Source organism: Phlebotomus argentipes, unplaced genomic scaffold, assembly GCF_947086385.1.
Source record: "Phlebotomus argentipes unplaced genomic scaffold, Phlebotomus argentipes genome assembly contig_2, whole genome shotgun sequence".
In the NCBI taxonomy this organism is placed as follows: domain Eukaryota; kingdom Metazoa; phylum Arthropoda; class Insecta; order Diptera; family Psychodidae; genus Phlebotomus; species Phlebotomus argentipes.
Window position 1 is genome coordinate 801,474 of NW_026776162.1, and position 14,929 is coordinate 816,402.

The 14,929-nt window shown below is 40.4% G+C and overlaps 6 long non-coding RNA genes across 6 annotated transcripts; 3 read left to right on the forward strand and 3 right to left on the reverse strand.

Moving 5' to 3' along the window:
- Nucleotides 1–1,156: 1,156 nt before the first annotated feature.
- LOC132264592 (uncharacterized) lies at nt 1,157–2,311 on the reverse strand. The gene is made up of 3 exons (XR_009468536.1): nt 2,182–2,311; nt 1,446–2,124; nt 1,157–1,381 (listed from the first exon to the last, which is right to left on the reverse strand). It is a non-coding gene; the product is annotated as an uncharacterized LOC132264592 (long non-coding RNA).
- A 2,496-nt stretch (nt 2,312–4,807) lies between these two features.
- LOC132264565 (uncharacterized) lies at nt 4,808–5,266 on the reverse strand. Its single transcript, XR_009468534.1, has 2 exons — nt 5,102–5,266; nt 4,808–5,037 (listed from the first exon to the last, which is right to left on the reverse strand). It is a non-coding gene; the product is annotated as an uncharacterized LOC132264565 (long non-coding RNA).
- Nucleotides 5,267–6,333: 1,067 nt separating this feature from the next.
- Nucleotides 6,334–6,773, reverse strand: LOC132264566 (uncharacterized). Its single transcript, XR_009468535.1, has 2 exons — nt 6,627–6,773; nt 6,334–6,562 (listed from the first exon to the last, which is right to left on the reverse strand). It is a non-coding gene; the product is annotated as an uncharacterized LOC132264566 (long non-coding RNA).
- A 1,925-nt stretch (nt 6,774–8,698) lies between these two features.
- Nucleotides 8,699–9,492, forward strand: LOC132264624 (uncharacterized). The gene is made up of 2 exons (XR_009468539.1): nt 8,699–9,184; nt 9,249–9,492. It is a non-coding gene; the product is annotated as an uncharacterized LOC132264624 (long non-coding RNA).
- Nucleotides 9,493–10,589: 1,097 nt separating this feature from the next.
- Nucleotides 10,590–11,163, forward strand: LOC132264615 (uncharacterized). The gene is made up of 2 exons (XR_009468538.1): nt 10,590–10,868; nt 10,933–11,163. It is a non-coding gene; the product is annotated as an uncharacterized LOC132264615 (long non-coding RNA).
- A 1,940-nt stretch (nt 11,164–13,103) lies between these two features.
- LOC132264704 (uncharacterized) lies at nt 13,104–13,634 on the forward strand. Its single transcript, XR_009468540.1, has 2 exons — nt 13,104–13,326; nt 13,391–13,634. It is a non-coding gene; the product is annotated as an uncharacterized LOC132264704 (long non-coding RNA).
- Nucleotides 13,635–14,929: the final 1,295 nt, after the last annotated feature.

Here is a 14,929-nt window from a genome sequence, read left to right on the forward strand (position 1 = left end):
TTCTTTCTCTGATTCTGGGCATTGTTGCGCGTTGCGCTTGTGCGAGTCTTTTCACTGCCTTCAAACCACCGCCCAGTGAATAGATGAAGGTTTTTCATCCGAACAACAAAAGGCCAGGCAACAAAATGCGCGCATAATCCATTAAAATTCAATTAATATAAATTGAATTGGAGATTTTAGTGGTGGTTGAGTCAATAAAGGGCAATTTGCTGCGCAATTTTTGCACACTCGAGCACTTCCTCAATCCTTTCAGATTGAATAAAATTCAATTATTGCAATATCTTTGCACTTTGTGTTAAATATACCCCGGAAAACGGGGGACAAATAAACAAATAGGCCAAAATTGCAATGAAATTGGAGATTGGTGTGGAAATATGGGTGGAGGCGTGAAATTATTGTGGCTAAATGGAGCACAACACACATAATGTACCACAAGAATGAACCCATAACCGAAATTCCTTGGACATCCCGCAGAGTTTCAAAAGTCATTTAAGGTCTAATAACGATATTATTACACGATACAAATGACAGAATTCCTGGCGTATATGTTTCACCCAATGGAATGCACACATAAAAGGTGTGTCTCCGCATCTCTTCTGGTCAAGATAAATAGAAATTGTCTCACTTACCAGGAAAAAAGTGCCTCAGACGGCTCGAGAGAAGAGAAATCTCCGTGATCACCATCTGCCGCCTTTCCATTGAATGCGCCTCCATGCCAAGGATGCAACATTAGTGTTTGCAGACATGCAGAGATTCCATTGTTGGCGATATCCTTCAAGATAAAAGTCCAATTGCACCCTCACCTGGGGGTCGATTTGTGCATGCTCGGATCCGGCAAATTGAGATGCACTGTTCGAGGAACCTGCCGCGCGCGAGTCCTTTGCCGGACCACAAACACCACGCAGGGATGCTGACTTTTGCCACGAGATCACCATCTGGCTCCGGTCATCCTGGCGGACAGCAAAAAACTCCCCAGACCGAGATATTAAACTGACCATTAAGTACAAGAGTTACGAGCTCGTGCCCGAAATCCCCGAAGGAAGTGCTCAAATTTATGGGTTCAGTTCCAAGCAAATATTTCAACAATTCTCAAAAACTTTATTCATCAGAAATATCAAATTCTTGTTGTTGAAAATCCATAATTCAGAAACTCAGATTAATGCTTTATCTGTTTATTCATTTCCTGATATTTGAACAATTTTAAAAGTTTTCATTCAAAAGTGGTCGAATATTTCATCTTATTCGTTGGGTCTTTGGTTCCAGGTTTAGTAGTATCCATAGTATGGATAGTATGAATAGTATCCATAGGGGTAATATCCACCCTGGGGAGCTGGCAGAGGAGCAGGAGCTGGCTCAGGAGCAGCGAAGGCGGTGGCAACGGCTGAAAGCAGAGAAAACACAAAGATTAACCTCACTTCCTTTGAGAAGATCTTAAAGAAACTCACCCAGGACGACGAGGAGGGCGAAGAACAGGAACTTCATCATTTTGGATTGATTTGGAGTGCTTCAGTTGACTTCTCAAACTGACTATGCCAATTGAGGAAAACTCCCGAGTATTTATACGGGAAAATTTCCAATCTGCTGTCCTAAAATCGTGACTGAGAGACAAATGCTAACCTTGACGACAATTTTCCCCGAAAATTGATTAGAAAAAACCGTGAGGTGGAAACAAGAGAACTTCATGATTAAGAAGTAAATTCAGTTGCTGAGAGAAATCTAACAAATTTCCCATGTTCTTTTGGATACCAGAAATTTTCTGATAAATTCAGTTGGATACAAGAATTGGGAAAACTGTCGTCAGGCTGTAATTTTTCTTTCCATCACGATTTTAGGAAGCAACTAGAACCACTATCCGTATAAATAGTCCTGAGTTCTCCTCAATTGGCACAGTCAGTTTGGAAAGTCAACTGAAACACTCCAAATATATCTAAAGAATTGCAATTAGGTGTTAACAATAAATTCAATTTGATCTTTTATTTTACAAATGCACCAATGAATATTTGATTTTTACTTTTCACATGTCAATTTGGGTGTAATTGCAGAAGAGCTGCATGTAGTACCAATTGGTGTGAGAGCAGTACTTTCCTGGGTCGGGCCAAGGGAAGGCATCAAGTTCGTACAAACCTGCAATAGTAGGAGAAGAAAATTATTATTTGCACAAATTGATCAATAATCACTCACAGAAAATCGCCATGATTGCGACTAGAATCAGAAGTTTGTTCAGCATCTCAGAAAAGCTCGAGATTAACTAAGTGAAATGGGTTGAAACTGCAGCAAATCACTCAATGTTTTTCACCATTTATATATTGACGCACACACAGCGAGAAATGCGTCAAATATTGTGAATTGTGCCACTAAATCACGTATTTGAAATAAAATCTTTCTCTGTCGTGAATTCTCATTTCGAGAGCTGGAATGCACGGCTCATGGGCAAAGATAATGTGGGGAAAAAATATGGGAAAAATACACGAATAATTTCCGTGACTTCCAATGTGTATTTGCTGTGTTGTAAATTAATTTTATTATGGTAACATGCGCCTGTTTTCGCTTTTTTGGTCGCGCTCTCGCGAATGAGACGGCGATGCTTCATTTGAATTTGCATTTTATTAAATACTCATTCCGATTCCCGAAGATGATCCACGATGGAGAGCCTCGAACGCCCACTCGCGCGTAGTCAGCTAATGATTTATTAATTTCTTGCAATTCCCTAAGAGAACATCCAACTTCCCAGATTGAGCGCCTCCGTGGAGATGTTCAATGGCAAGTTTTCGATGTTTCTGCCCAACGAGAGAGAACTGCATAATCATAATTTGTTTGCCTCGATGGAGAATCGCGCTACACTGTGAGAAATCAAGCTGCCAAAATTGACCGCCTCGCCGCTAAGGAATCCCAGTCACAGTGTTACTCTCGCGATGCCATTAATAAAGTTGAAGTCGGGACCACAAATTAACTTTTATCGAGAATTAATTTATATTGCCCGCGAATTCCACAGTGTATCACCCGCGATTCCTTCACTCTCTCTCGCCAGTATATTTATTCGCTCGAGGCGCCTGTTTCACAAATTACATTTCATAGGCATACTGGGGAAAATGTAGCATTTTCTTATTCCTCTCGCGTCCATAACATAAATCGGTAGCTCGGTTCTGTTGCGAGTCATTTTAATTAAATTACAGCGAAAATTAAACTGCTACACATAATTCTTCATATTACATTTGCTGTGGTAAATAATAAAATTAACGACGTTTTAATTAAAATGCCGCGTTATTTATGACTTTCACTCCGCATGGTGGTTTTGCTAGCGCACACACACACACTATCTTCTGTTTGTGATTAAGTTGTGAAAAATGTTGTTGTTTTTCCTTTTCGGCGACTTATCTGATGATAGACACAAGCATTGTTTTTGTAGTGAGGTGGGAAAAGCCCTCATGTTTCGCGTTCAAATTTGTCAGACGAGACGTGACTTGAGAAAACATCGATAAAACTAAAGCCAGTCACTTTGCAAATGAGCTCTTGCCACAGTGTGAAAAAATGAGCACGTTTCGAAGATAATATTCTGCATGTGTAGCAATTAAATGGAGTTTTTGATGTTAGACAATTCTTGAAACGTCTTCAAACTACGAGAGTGCTTTTTTGCATTAGTTTGCATTGAATTGGATCTTTGAATGGAATTCCTTTGAGATGCGAAACTTCTTCATCAGAAGACAAGTGAGTGAAATGGAGACGACAATTCCGAGACTGGGACGGCCCTTGAGTTGAATAGAATTGTTTGCTTTTGCGCCTCTCCTCAGCCCTCATGAGCCTCCCGCACAGAAGGCGCGTGCAATATTACCGGAAACTGCACATATTTTTGTCATAGATCACACATAGTTGAGGGTTGTCCCTTCACGGGAACCATGTCAGGGTGAGACGGAGAATAAATTGCATTATACATTGTCAAATGACATATTTATTACAGTCCTTGTGTCTTCCTTCTGAGCTGCGTCTTCCAGGAGATGAACTCGTTTGTTGGGGCGGAGGAGAGAAATTAATGAAGCAGGAGCACTTTGGCCATCTTCCCCTTCATCATATATAAATGGCATTTGATTAAGCGAGAGGCGAGTCATCATCGTGTAGTTCATGTTGTCGTCAATTGAAAGAAATTACAGCGATAATTTGGAGGATAATCCACTTGAGGATTGTGCGGGTTCAACAAGTTGATTAATACAATCCGCACTCAGCATCCGCACACCAGATTTTGACTCACGGATTCTGGGCGATTGTTTGCGCCAGTGGGGGAGCTGAGAGAATTCAATTGAATTGTAATGAGTGCCAATTTTTCTCATTCACCACAAATGGAAGCGCTACGAAAAGAGCATCATTTGGACGAACTGGAGTGAGGATTGTTGGGCAGAGAGACTCGGCGCAATTTATGTAACATAACAAGTGGATGCGATGATATTCTCATTTAATTATCTGGAAATGTTTTCTCACACAACTTGAGAGGTTCATTTCTCACCCACACCCTCTTGCATTAGACCGTGTGCAAAGGAAAAGGGGTGATTCAGGCTTTCCAGGGACATTAAATTAGTCTTCCGCCTCAATTTACTCAGGCTGATTTATTACCGAAAGAGGAAAACGGAATACTTGTTACACAAATGACTCACTTTGAACTGAAATGAGCAAAAAAAGGAAGTTCGGGTCATTTTCCACGAAGAAGCAAAAAATGACATACAAGAAAACATTGAGACACTTTTAACCAAAGAGCAAAAATCTTCAGATTAATGATATTTTAACCCTCAACAGCTCCACTAAATAAAACCAGGCTTGCTTAAGTTTTTTAATGCAAAGTGTATTTTTGGGATTTCATTTTTGACAGAATCAAAAGAAGTTGCGGCATTTCATCGTATAGATTGGGGTGTTTCGGGTTGTCAACTTAGTAATATCCATAGCCCTTGCCGTATCCATAACCGCCATAGCCATATCCGTGCTGGGGAGCTGGCAGAGGGGCGGCGAAGGGACGGGGAGCTGGCTCAGGAGCAGCGAAGGCGGTGGCAACAGCTGAAAACAGAGAAAACACAGAGATTAGCTTCGCTTCCTTTGAGAAAGTCCCAAGGAATCTCACCCAGCACGACGAGGAGAGCGAAGAACAGGAACTTCATCATTTTGGATTGATTTGGATTGCTTCAGTTGACTTCTCAAACTGACTATGCCAATTGAAGAAAACTCCCGAGTATTTATACTCAAATTGTCGTGATGTGACAATATTTTCCTGCTCTGGAAAAGTACAGAAAACAGTCGTGATGCGTTTGCAGTGCATAACTCGGTTGTTATGCACTGAAATTTTCTGAGTTTCTGACCGAATTTGTATCCATGCTGCCATGGAAACTAATTTAGAAATGCCGCTTATCACAATAAAAATTAAAGTACTGACAACGAAAAGAATTCTTACCAACAGTTCGTGAAAATTACCCTAATAATTTAGCTGACACAATCAAATTTCTACCCACAATTTTAATTTATGATTAATTTCTGAAGCCAAAGTGTAAAATATTTAATTTTTTCGTAACATAGAAATCAAACGCCAACTAATTGTATCAAAATATGCATCTTAAAGAATGCATTAAGTTTACTTTAACATGCCAACTTGTCATCCAATTTACTTACAGTTCTAGGTTTGATCATAATGGAATTGATGAGAATTAAAACTAGAATCAAATTGCAAAGATAAGAAATTCCAGAAAATTCTTTTATTTTGCCACAAGCCAGTAAATCTTTCTACCAAAAAGTACTTAATAACCATTAACAGCTCATCTTTAATATGATAATATCTTTAATATGATCATGAAATTAGAAATGATATCGAATCCTAATAATAGTTGGTGTAGAGTTTTATGTTTTTGAATATAACTTCTTCATAAAGTTACATTGTCCGCTTTGGATTTACACATCTTATGTGAAGATAATTTTCAGTATAATCGTTTGAACAGAATAGAGCTTTTTTAGTCTCATAAACCGTGCTTTTTGAACAGAATTACTCGTGAAGCGTAAATTTTTGTTGCGGAAAAGTACAGAAAGGATCGCATTTATCAATATCAAAAACTCTGTTGTGAAAATGAGATTTTTGAAGATTAATTTTTATCTTTTATTTCATTATAAATTGATTATTTGAACCTTAATTTTTTTTATTTAAATAATTTTTTATGCTACAGTAATAAATTTTAAATCTATTTGTAGTTATAAGTGAATTCTCTGTCATATAGCTCGCAACTCTCGAAAAAGATGAAGCATTAAACAGCCGAAAATACGGCTAAAATAAAAAAAAACGAGTTTTTCGTGTGTAATAAAACAATTAAATTCATTCTTCAATGTACATATTTATTCATTTTCTGAGATTTAAACAATTTTGAAAGTTTTCATTTAAGAGTGGTCAAATAGTTCGTCTTAACGTCGCGTCCTTGGCTCCAGGTTTAGTAGTATCCATAGTATCCATAGGGGTAATATCCACCCTGGGGAGCTGGCAGAGGAGCAGGGAATGGAGCTGGACCTGGAGCTGGCTCAGGAGCAGCGAAGGCGGTGGCAACGGCTGAAAGCAGAGAAAACACAAAGATTAACCTCGCTTCCTTTAAGAAAATCCCGAGGAAACTCACCCAGGACGACGAGGAGGGCGAAGAACAGGAACTTCATCATTTTGGATTGATTTGGATTGCTTCAGTTGACTTCTCAAACTGACTATGTCAATTGAGGAAAACTCCTGAGTATTTATACTCAAATTGTCGTGATTCTCTTATCACAGAATCGCCAGGAAGACTTTGTTGCCATGACGAATGTGGTTTCGAGCGAGGAATTCTTGGTGTTGCCGGCCAAAGTGTCGTAATGGTCGTAATACAGAAATCAAATCTAATTTTCTGTAATTACGCCAGTGCCAAAGGCGAGGAATCGCACCTGAGATGTGCGGCGGAGTTGAATTGTCGGCATTGGGAGAGACACACACAGATGGACAAAGGAATCGATCCGATCGATTGATCTTTAGTGTATCAATTGTTGTGATTGAAGTTGGTGAGCGCCCGCAGAGTTTTTGATTTGGGCGTCCGAGAGATCACACTCGATGGCGGAGCTCGGAGATTCATCATCGGAAGCCTGAGGATTTGCCTGGTGGTCGGGGAAAGCCGCGGAAGAGTCAAACGGGCGTTCAATTGAAATTAACCCTTTGTTCCCATCTCACCTATTGTCCATCAAAATGAGATTCACGCCGTTTGATCTGAAGCGCATCCCAGGGAATTTTCCTCATTCCACACGAGTCGTCTCAGCCGCATTGGCATCTAATTAAATTACTCGTGTGCGACCTCATTTCGCCCGATATTGGCCTCCACCCCCTGGCTTTCCACCCCTCATATGGAGCACAGAAGGTGGTCGCTTTCATGCGCTGCCATTGAGTCAATATGGAACATGATAACTTCATTTACTCTCCACTTGGCGACACGGCCGGGCCACTCTTATTGAACAACCCATTGTCATCGTGTCTCATTGGGTGACTCTTGTTGTGCACCTAAATTACGCCACGACATTTAATTACACGTGTTTCGCAACCTTCCTCGCCACGGAGGAGCTTCGTGCCATTTTTATGTCGCACCGATGGCACTTTATGTGCCATATTTTAGGGGCAATTTATTCACAATCCCAATATTCACACGTCGTTTCGCCAAGTCAAGTTAACGCGCAAAATCTCCATGCAATCCACATTCTTACGTTGGCTCTTGAGGGTTGAAGAGTGTTGTTTCTTGGTCACGATTCTTGCTTAGCAACTGACACACTTTCCGTATAAATACGACTTAGGTTTCCTTAGACATTAGTTGCCAAGACATTCGTATATCTTCACTTCATCTTTGCTCTGATATTAGCACTTGCCAATGATCTTACATTTGTTTGTCTTTTCCTCAGCTTTGATCATTGCTTTGGTGAATCCTCCGATAGCAAAATGCAATCTGGTGTCCTTCGTCTTCATTCTATCGACCATGGTTTAATAATTAATAAACAAATAGTCCCTACATATTGTAGAGAAGAGAAAAGCTCTGAAATAAAAAGAAAATCAATACGAACTGACGTGTAATTTATCGGCATCGCATGAGAAATTTTCACTCCCACACTCTGAGGAAATATCTGTTCCGCCGCGATGAAATTAATTATGAAACTCATTGGCGGAAATGAAATTATCCTTTCCATGGAGAAAATTTTCAATGGACTTTTTGTGTGGCTCAATTGAATGGCTTCTCCCCCGTTGACTTTTGTGGAACCTTTTCCCGACCATCGGATCTCTTCCTCCATTTCCATCGAGTTGTGGATAATTATAGTAGTTTAATAGCTTCTGGGTGTATTATGTGAGAGTAGTTGATGCATTTTTTCGATACGCGGAACACCCAATATGCGAGCTCGAGTGGCTCAGAAGGGAGCGCGCGGCAGAAACTGTTCCAGGATAAACAATAAGTGGCAGCAGATTCCCCCCGACAGGGCACCAATGAAAGGATATTCATGTTGTAATTCTGTTTGCAGGGGGCCAATCGCCCGGGGCGAAGCACCCTTTCATACCAATTTTATTTGTATGTTTCCAACTATTAGATTATACGTTGCGGCGCGCTCTTATTCCCCTCACGCACTTTTTCTTCCCCGGAATGACGCGGTTTTTCATCATCTCTCTTCGGGAGTGTCTGAAGAGGTGGCATAGAGTCAAGGCGGAGGGCCGAGGATCACAATTGTCTGCCATGGACTAATTCCGATTGGAAGAAAGACTCTCACACTCGCCGATTTCGTCTCGATGAACGCATCTCTTTGTTGTCATCACCCGATTCTTTCCCTGATTTATAGCCACCCAAATACTCAAGTGGATCTTCCACGAGTCTAATCGAAAAGTCCCCCGGTGGGCTCAATTCCCTACAAAACGTGGAAATTCCTCGATAATCAATTGGATACAAATACAACACTTCCCGTCCAGTCTGCCATGCGTTGTCAGGTAAGTTCTGAGGAAAAGTCGTGAATGAAGCTGCCACTTGTCTCCCGGTCACGATTTGTGGTCAGAAAATGTGCCCATTTTCCGTATAAATACTCGGGAGTTTTCCTCAATTGGCATAGTCAGTTTGAGAAGTCAACTGAAGCAATCCAAATCAATCCAAAATGATGAAGTTCCTGTTCTTCGCCCTCCTCGTCGTCCTGGGTGAGTTTCCTCTGGGTTTTCTCAAAGGAATCAAAGCTAATCCTTGTGTTTTCTTTGATTTCAGCCGTTGCCACCGCCTTCGCTGCTCCTGAGCCAGCTCCCCGTCCCTTCGCCGCCCCTCTGCCAGCTCCCCAGCACGGATATGGCTATGGCGGTTATGGATACGGCAAGGGCTATGGATACTACTAAGCTAATGACTCCCAAGGATTCAATCGGCGCGGTGATCTTCAGAATAGCAGTTTTGTCGGCGAAAACTATCTTGTTGAATGTTTCAATGGCAAAATAAATCAAAATTTGCACTAAAATAATCATATTCTTTTCTTAATGCAAGATTGTGAGCAATTTTTCCTCTCTTAAAATAAACATCGATTAGAGAATTTGGCAATGTTTAACGACAGCTTTACTACATTTCGTAATGTTAAAAATAGTTTGGTTAAATTTCCAAAGTTCAGCTTAAAGTCATAACAAAATTTTTGCTTAGCTCAATTCTATGTAAAATTCTCGAAACAATGATACAAAATTAAATCTTTGTGTAAATTACTTGAAAAGCACAATTTTTCTTCCATAAGTTGTTATGTTAAACAAATTTCACCTCCCATCTGTGAAAATATCCACGCCGTTGATTTCCGCAGCCTCTGTGTGAGATGAATGGAAAGCCGTTAAATGCAAATTCCCCCAAACCGTCCTCCTTTTGGCAGTTTTTCCGCCAAAAGAGCACAACAGAGACGAGCCGTGGGAATAGCATCGCAGTGAATGTAAACAGAATCACCCCGATCAACGCCCATTTCGTGGTTCAATTTGACTGCCAGAGTGACTTCAATTGCGCGGCAGAATCGCAAGGCATCGCTTAACGTGAAAATGTCAAGAATAATTAGCACGTAGCCGAGCAATTGTCGGCCGGGGTGAAAAGGCATGAAAAATCTCCTGCAATTCTGGCGGAATTCATTGTTTCAGCATCCGGTGTCGAATTTCTGACGGTTAGGCATTCCCCTGGTCCTATTCACCTTGACTCTCTCCCTTATTCTGCCACCAATTGTGCGCCGCTTCCTTGCACCGACTCGCCGTCGAATATTCCAATAGAATAATTACAGACTATGAGCATTCGCACATCTCGCACGATTGGAATCAATATGAGAATTTCAGTTGGACGTCGAGACATTGCGTTTCGGGACGGAGAAAAGACGCAAAATCAATGCCAGAATCCTTTCAGAGACTTTTCTCAATCGTGAAATTACATGACGCAGTGGTGCAGAAAAGACTTTCAGAGCTGCACCTCTAAACTGGCAATCACTGTGACTCCCCTATATCAAAGCCACTGATTACGGGGTCCATTCTTCTCCTGGCCGTGATCGCGAACAAAGAGAGCCAGCAAAACGGCACATTTTCCTCGTCACTGACTCGCGATTTCGATCACTTGTTGCCGAGGGAACAGAATTTTGAAACCGTGGAAACGAAATAAAACCATGACACATTCATGCTTAACAACAGAGTTTTCTGCAAACCCATCACGACTGTTTTCGGTACTTTTCCAGAGCAGAAAAAGTTTCTCACATCACGACAATTTGAGTATAAATACTCGGGAGTTTTCCTCAATTGGCATAGTCAGTTTGAGAAGTCAACTGAAGCAATCCAAATCAATCCAAAATGATGAAGTTCCTGTTCTTCGCCCTCCTCGTCGTCCTGGGTGAGTTTCTTTAAGATCTTCTCAAAGGAAGTGAGGTTAATCCTTGTGTTTTCTCTGCTTTCAGCCGTTGCCACCGCCTTCGCTGCTCCTGAGCCAGCTCCTGCTCCATTCCCCGCTCCTCTTCCAGCTCCCCAGGGCGGATATTACTACCCCTATGGATACTACGGATACTACTAAGCCGAAGACCGATGACGAACCCAGCCAATACGATGAATGCCGCAAACTCTTCTGATTCATTGTAAAATGGGTGAAATGCCATAAAATCCCAGAAATATATCTTGCACTGCAAAAGAAATTTATTCTTTTTATTATCATAAAGCTTAATTGTGTCTGCCGTCATCTTCACTTTTGGTTCGTGGTTTGTGTTTCTCTTGCTTTCATTTTTGAAATAAAAGTAAGAAATTTAATCTCTGTAAAAATTGCAATAATTGTGTATATGTAGCATCAAATGTCAGCATCAATTCATCTCTATTCTTAATTATAAACCCTTTGCAAAACCTCAGCGCTTTTTAAAAACATCAGAATTTCATCAAGATGCGACTGGTGATGCTAGTGTTCTTTTAGAAATTATTTTGATTATGTTAGATATCTATAAATTTACGCAATCAATTAATTGAACGAAGAATTATTATAGTTTGGGTTGAAATTATATTTTTGAAAACTTTATGATTTACACTTGAATTAAACTTCAAATTAAAACTAACACATTATGAGAATTATGCTTTAGATAATCCAGAAACTGAAAAAAGCAGGTGATTGTTCATTTTTTTTTCTTTTTATTGAGTTGTTTGATAATACATATTTCTAACACGAAATTGAAAGAGTAACGTCATCTTCTACTCAGTCAAGCAATCGACACCTTTAGCAAGATTAAGCATGATGCCAATGCACTCTGTGCTAAACAGATTTTTACAGCAGATTTTGTGGTACAGCGCGCAGCAGTTTGCCAGTGGAGTGTTCAACTGCGTATGCAGCGCGCAATATTGACTTGATATTTCATTACAAATGCCGGTTAGGACGAAGGTGTCGCTTAGATCTTTGTGTCCAATCGCCATTGAAAACTGTCCAAGGATAAGTCCAAAGATGAAAAGATGTCCAAATACGAAACGAGCCATGGCAACTTTGGGAACAACAGAACTTTGAAAACGCCACACTTGTGTGATGATTGCAATATCCAACTTGAGTTTTTATACTCACCACGATTGAGATAAATTGCAATTCACGATTATCGTGAAATTTGTTGCCAAGTAAGGCTCTCTATTTATAATAACTATGATGAAAATTGAAATAAACGTTTTGGGATATTTACATATCTCCAGAATTTTGTAATAAAAATTTTTGATTCAAGCCTTTAAGAATTGCTCTCAAGCTTTGTTCTTAGCCGTTAGTCTGAGAAGCGCTACGTAAAATAAACTTTAAATTGAAGAATCTGGGAAGAGCAGGCGAGATTGATTTTTTCCATTTTATTACAGTTCTTTTTAAAATAAAATTTCAATATTAAATTTGACCCTTTTGTATTATAATCATAATTTTATTATAACAACAGATTAATAATAACACGAAACTCGAAGTACAAACGATGATGCCAAATCTGAAGTTGTCGTCTGGTTTCCAATGGTCCTCAAGTAATATCCATGCATTCGAGACCTTTAGTAATATTAAGCATGATGCTTATGCATCCTATGCTGAACAGATTTTTACAGCAATACTTCTGGTAGTATGGGCAGCATCTTCCGAGTGGTGTGCTCAACTGCTGATTCAGCGGGCAAAATGCGGTTGACGATATTTCATTACAAATACCGCTTAGGATAAAAGTGTTGCCTTCGTTCATGAATCCAATTGCCATCGAAAACAGCCCAAGGATGAATCCAAAAACGAAAATTTGCCCGAATCCAAAACGAGCCATGGTAACTTTGAGAACAACTTGTTTAGAACTCCGGAATTCACGCCAAACTGTTGAGAGGATTGCAATATCCAACTTGACTTTTATACTTACCACGATTGAGATAAGCTGTAATTCACGATTATCGTGAAATTTGTCGTCAAGTAGGCTATGTTGAAAATTATAATAAACTACGTAGTTCAAAATAAGGTACGAGGTCTCTTTCTTAGAAACCTCGTAAAGTTATAAAAAAAATTCTTATTCCAGAGTATAAGATTTCCCAGAAGCTGAAGTATTTCACAAAATTACTCTTTAAACGCGGAAATAGCATGGAAACAAAACTATCTTAGAAACGAAAGAATTAAAGTGCACAACGACAAAGTTTTCTGCAAACGCATCACGACTGTTTTCTGTACTTTTCCAGAGCAGGAAAATATTGTTACATCACGACAATTTGAGTATAAATACTCGGGAGTTTTCCTCAATTGGCATAGTCAGTTTGAGAAGTCAACTGAAGCAATCCAAATCAATCCAAAATGATGAAGTTCCTGTTCTTCGCCCTCCTCGTCGTCCTGGGTGAGTTTCCTCTGGGTTTTCTCAAAGGAATCAAAGCTAATCCTTGTGTTTTCTTTGATTTCAGCCGTTGCCACCGCCTTCGCTGCTCCTGAGCCAGCTCCCCGTCCCTTCGCCGCCCCTCTGCCAGCTCCCCAGCACGGATATGGCTATGGCGGTTATGGATACGGCAAGGGTTATGGATACTACTAAGCTAATGACTCCCAAGGATTCAATCGGCGCGGTGATCTTCAGAATTGCAGTTTTGTCGGCGAAAATTATCTTCTTGAAGGTTTCAATGGCAAAATAAATCAAAATTTGCATTAAATTAAGTATATTCTTTTAATCGACACCTGGATTATTCTAATTTGATGCGATTTTCTCTTCTTGTCTTCTCAGTCATGCTCTTTTTTCTCCCCTGCGCAATTTGGGTTCGAAAGCGTCGTGCTAGTGATTAAATTGAGTTGGGATCAGTCACACTTTCGCCCCTGATTTCATTGGGACGGTGTAAATTGGCCCAATATTGAGTACTTCAGGGGGTATAAATGGCATTTCCGTCTTCCACTTTGCCAATCTGAAGGGAATTATCGATAGACGCTGGGATGAGAGGCCAGAGCCTTGGAGGATGACGAGGAAGTGAGGAGCTCTCCGTACGTGGATGTATTTAATGTCAGGATTCTCTCGGCTCGCGCTACTTCCACATGATATTGCAGATGGTCTCCCACTGTGCTCGAAATTGATCAGGATTCCCTGCCGCTTGAACTATGACGCGATGTGTCGTCATATTTATTGGGAAGTTGGCTGCTTCTGGACGAGGAGGAGAAGCATAACATTGCTCCAAACATTTTGAGTGCTCCAACAACAATGTCCTATAAATTGCCGCCGTTTATTTACTGGCTCTCCACCACAAAGATGACGTTCTCTTGCCATTTTATGCCCAAGTTCGCCTCCCTTCCGATACACGAAGAGCCAGTGAAACATTTTCTTTATTATACCACTCTTCTTTCTCCCTTTCTCAGCCATTGGGATCCGTGGGGGAAACCAAATACACGCACTACATGAAATATTGGCCAATTATTTGTGATAATTTATTGTGTTGGCCAGAGTGAGAGAGCCAGAGCGCGTCTTGGCGATCCTTCTGCGCAAGATGATGCTCTTTCGGGATGAAATTCAGAAGCGAATCTCTTCCCAAAAACTCCAAATTGGCCCACTCTTCCCAGACATGCACGGATGTCGGCTGCCGAGGCCCAAAAAGACACAAGTAAAACTTCAGATATGAAATTAATATAAAAATTAATGCAGTTGCTTCAACACTGATTGCGTGGGCTTGGCAATTTCTGGTGCTTTGTCTGCCAACGATAAATTTGTTAAAATTGAAATTTCATCCTCCTTTTGCGCCAAAAGACGCGACAAGCGGAGAGAGGAAGAGTGAACCTGTGCATTTGGGAATTTAATTTATTAAAAATGCTAAGAAATGAGAATGAAAAGAGAGGAAATTCGCTGAAAAATTCAGTGATTCAATGCACAATTCCTCTTTTCGCCTAAATATCAAATCTCACGTTCTCAAATGTTTCCATTCAACTGATTTATAATGCAAATGCAAATGTTAGTCGTGGAATTGGTGTGA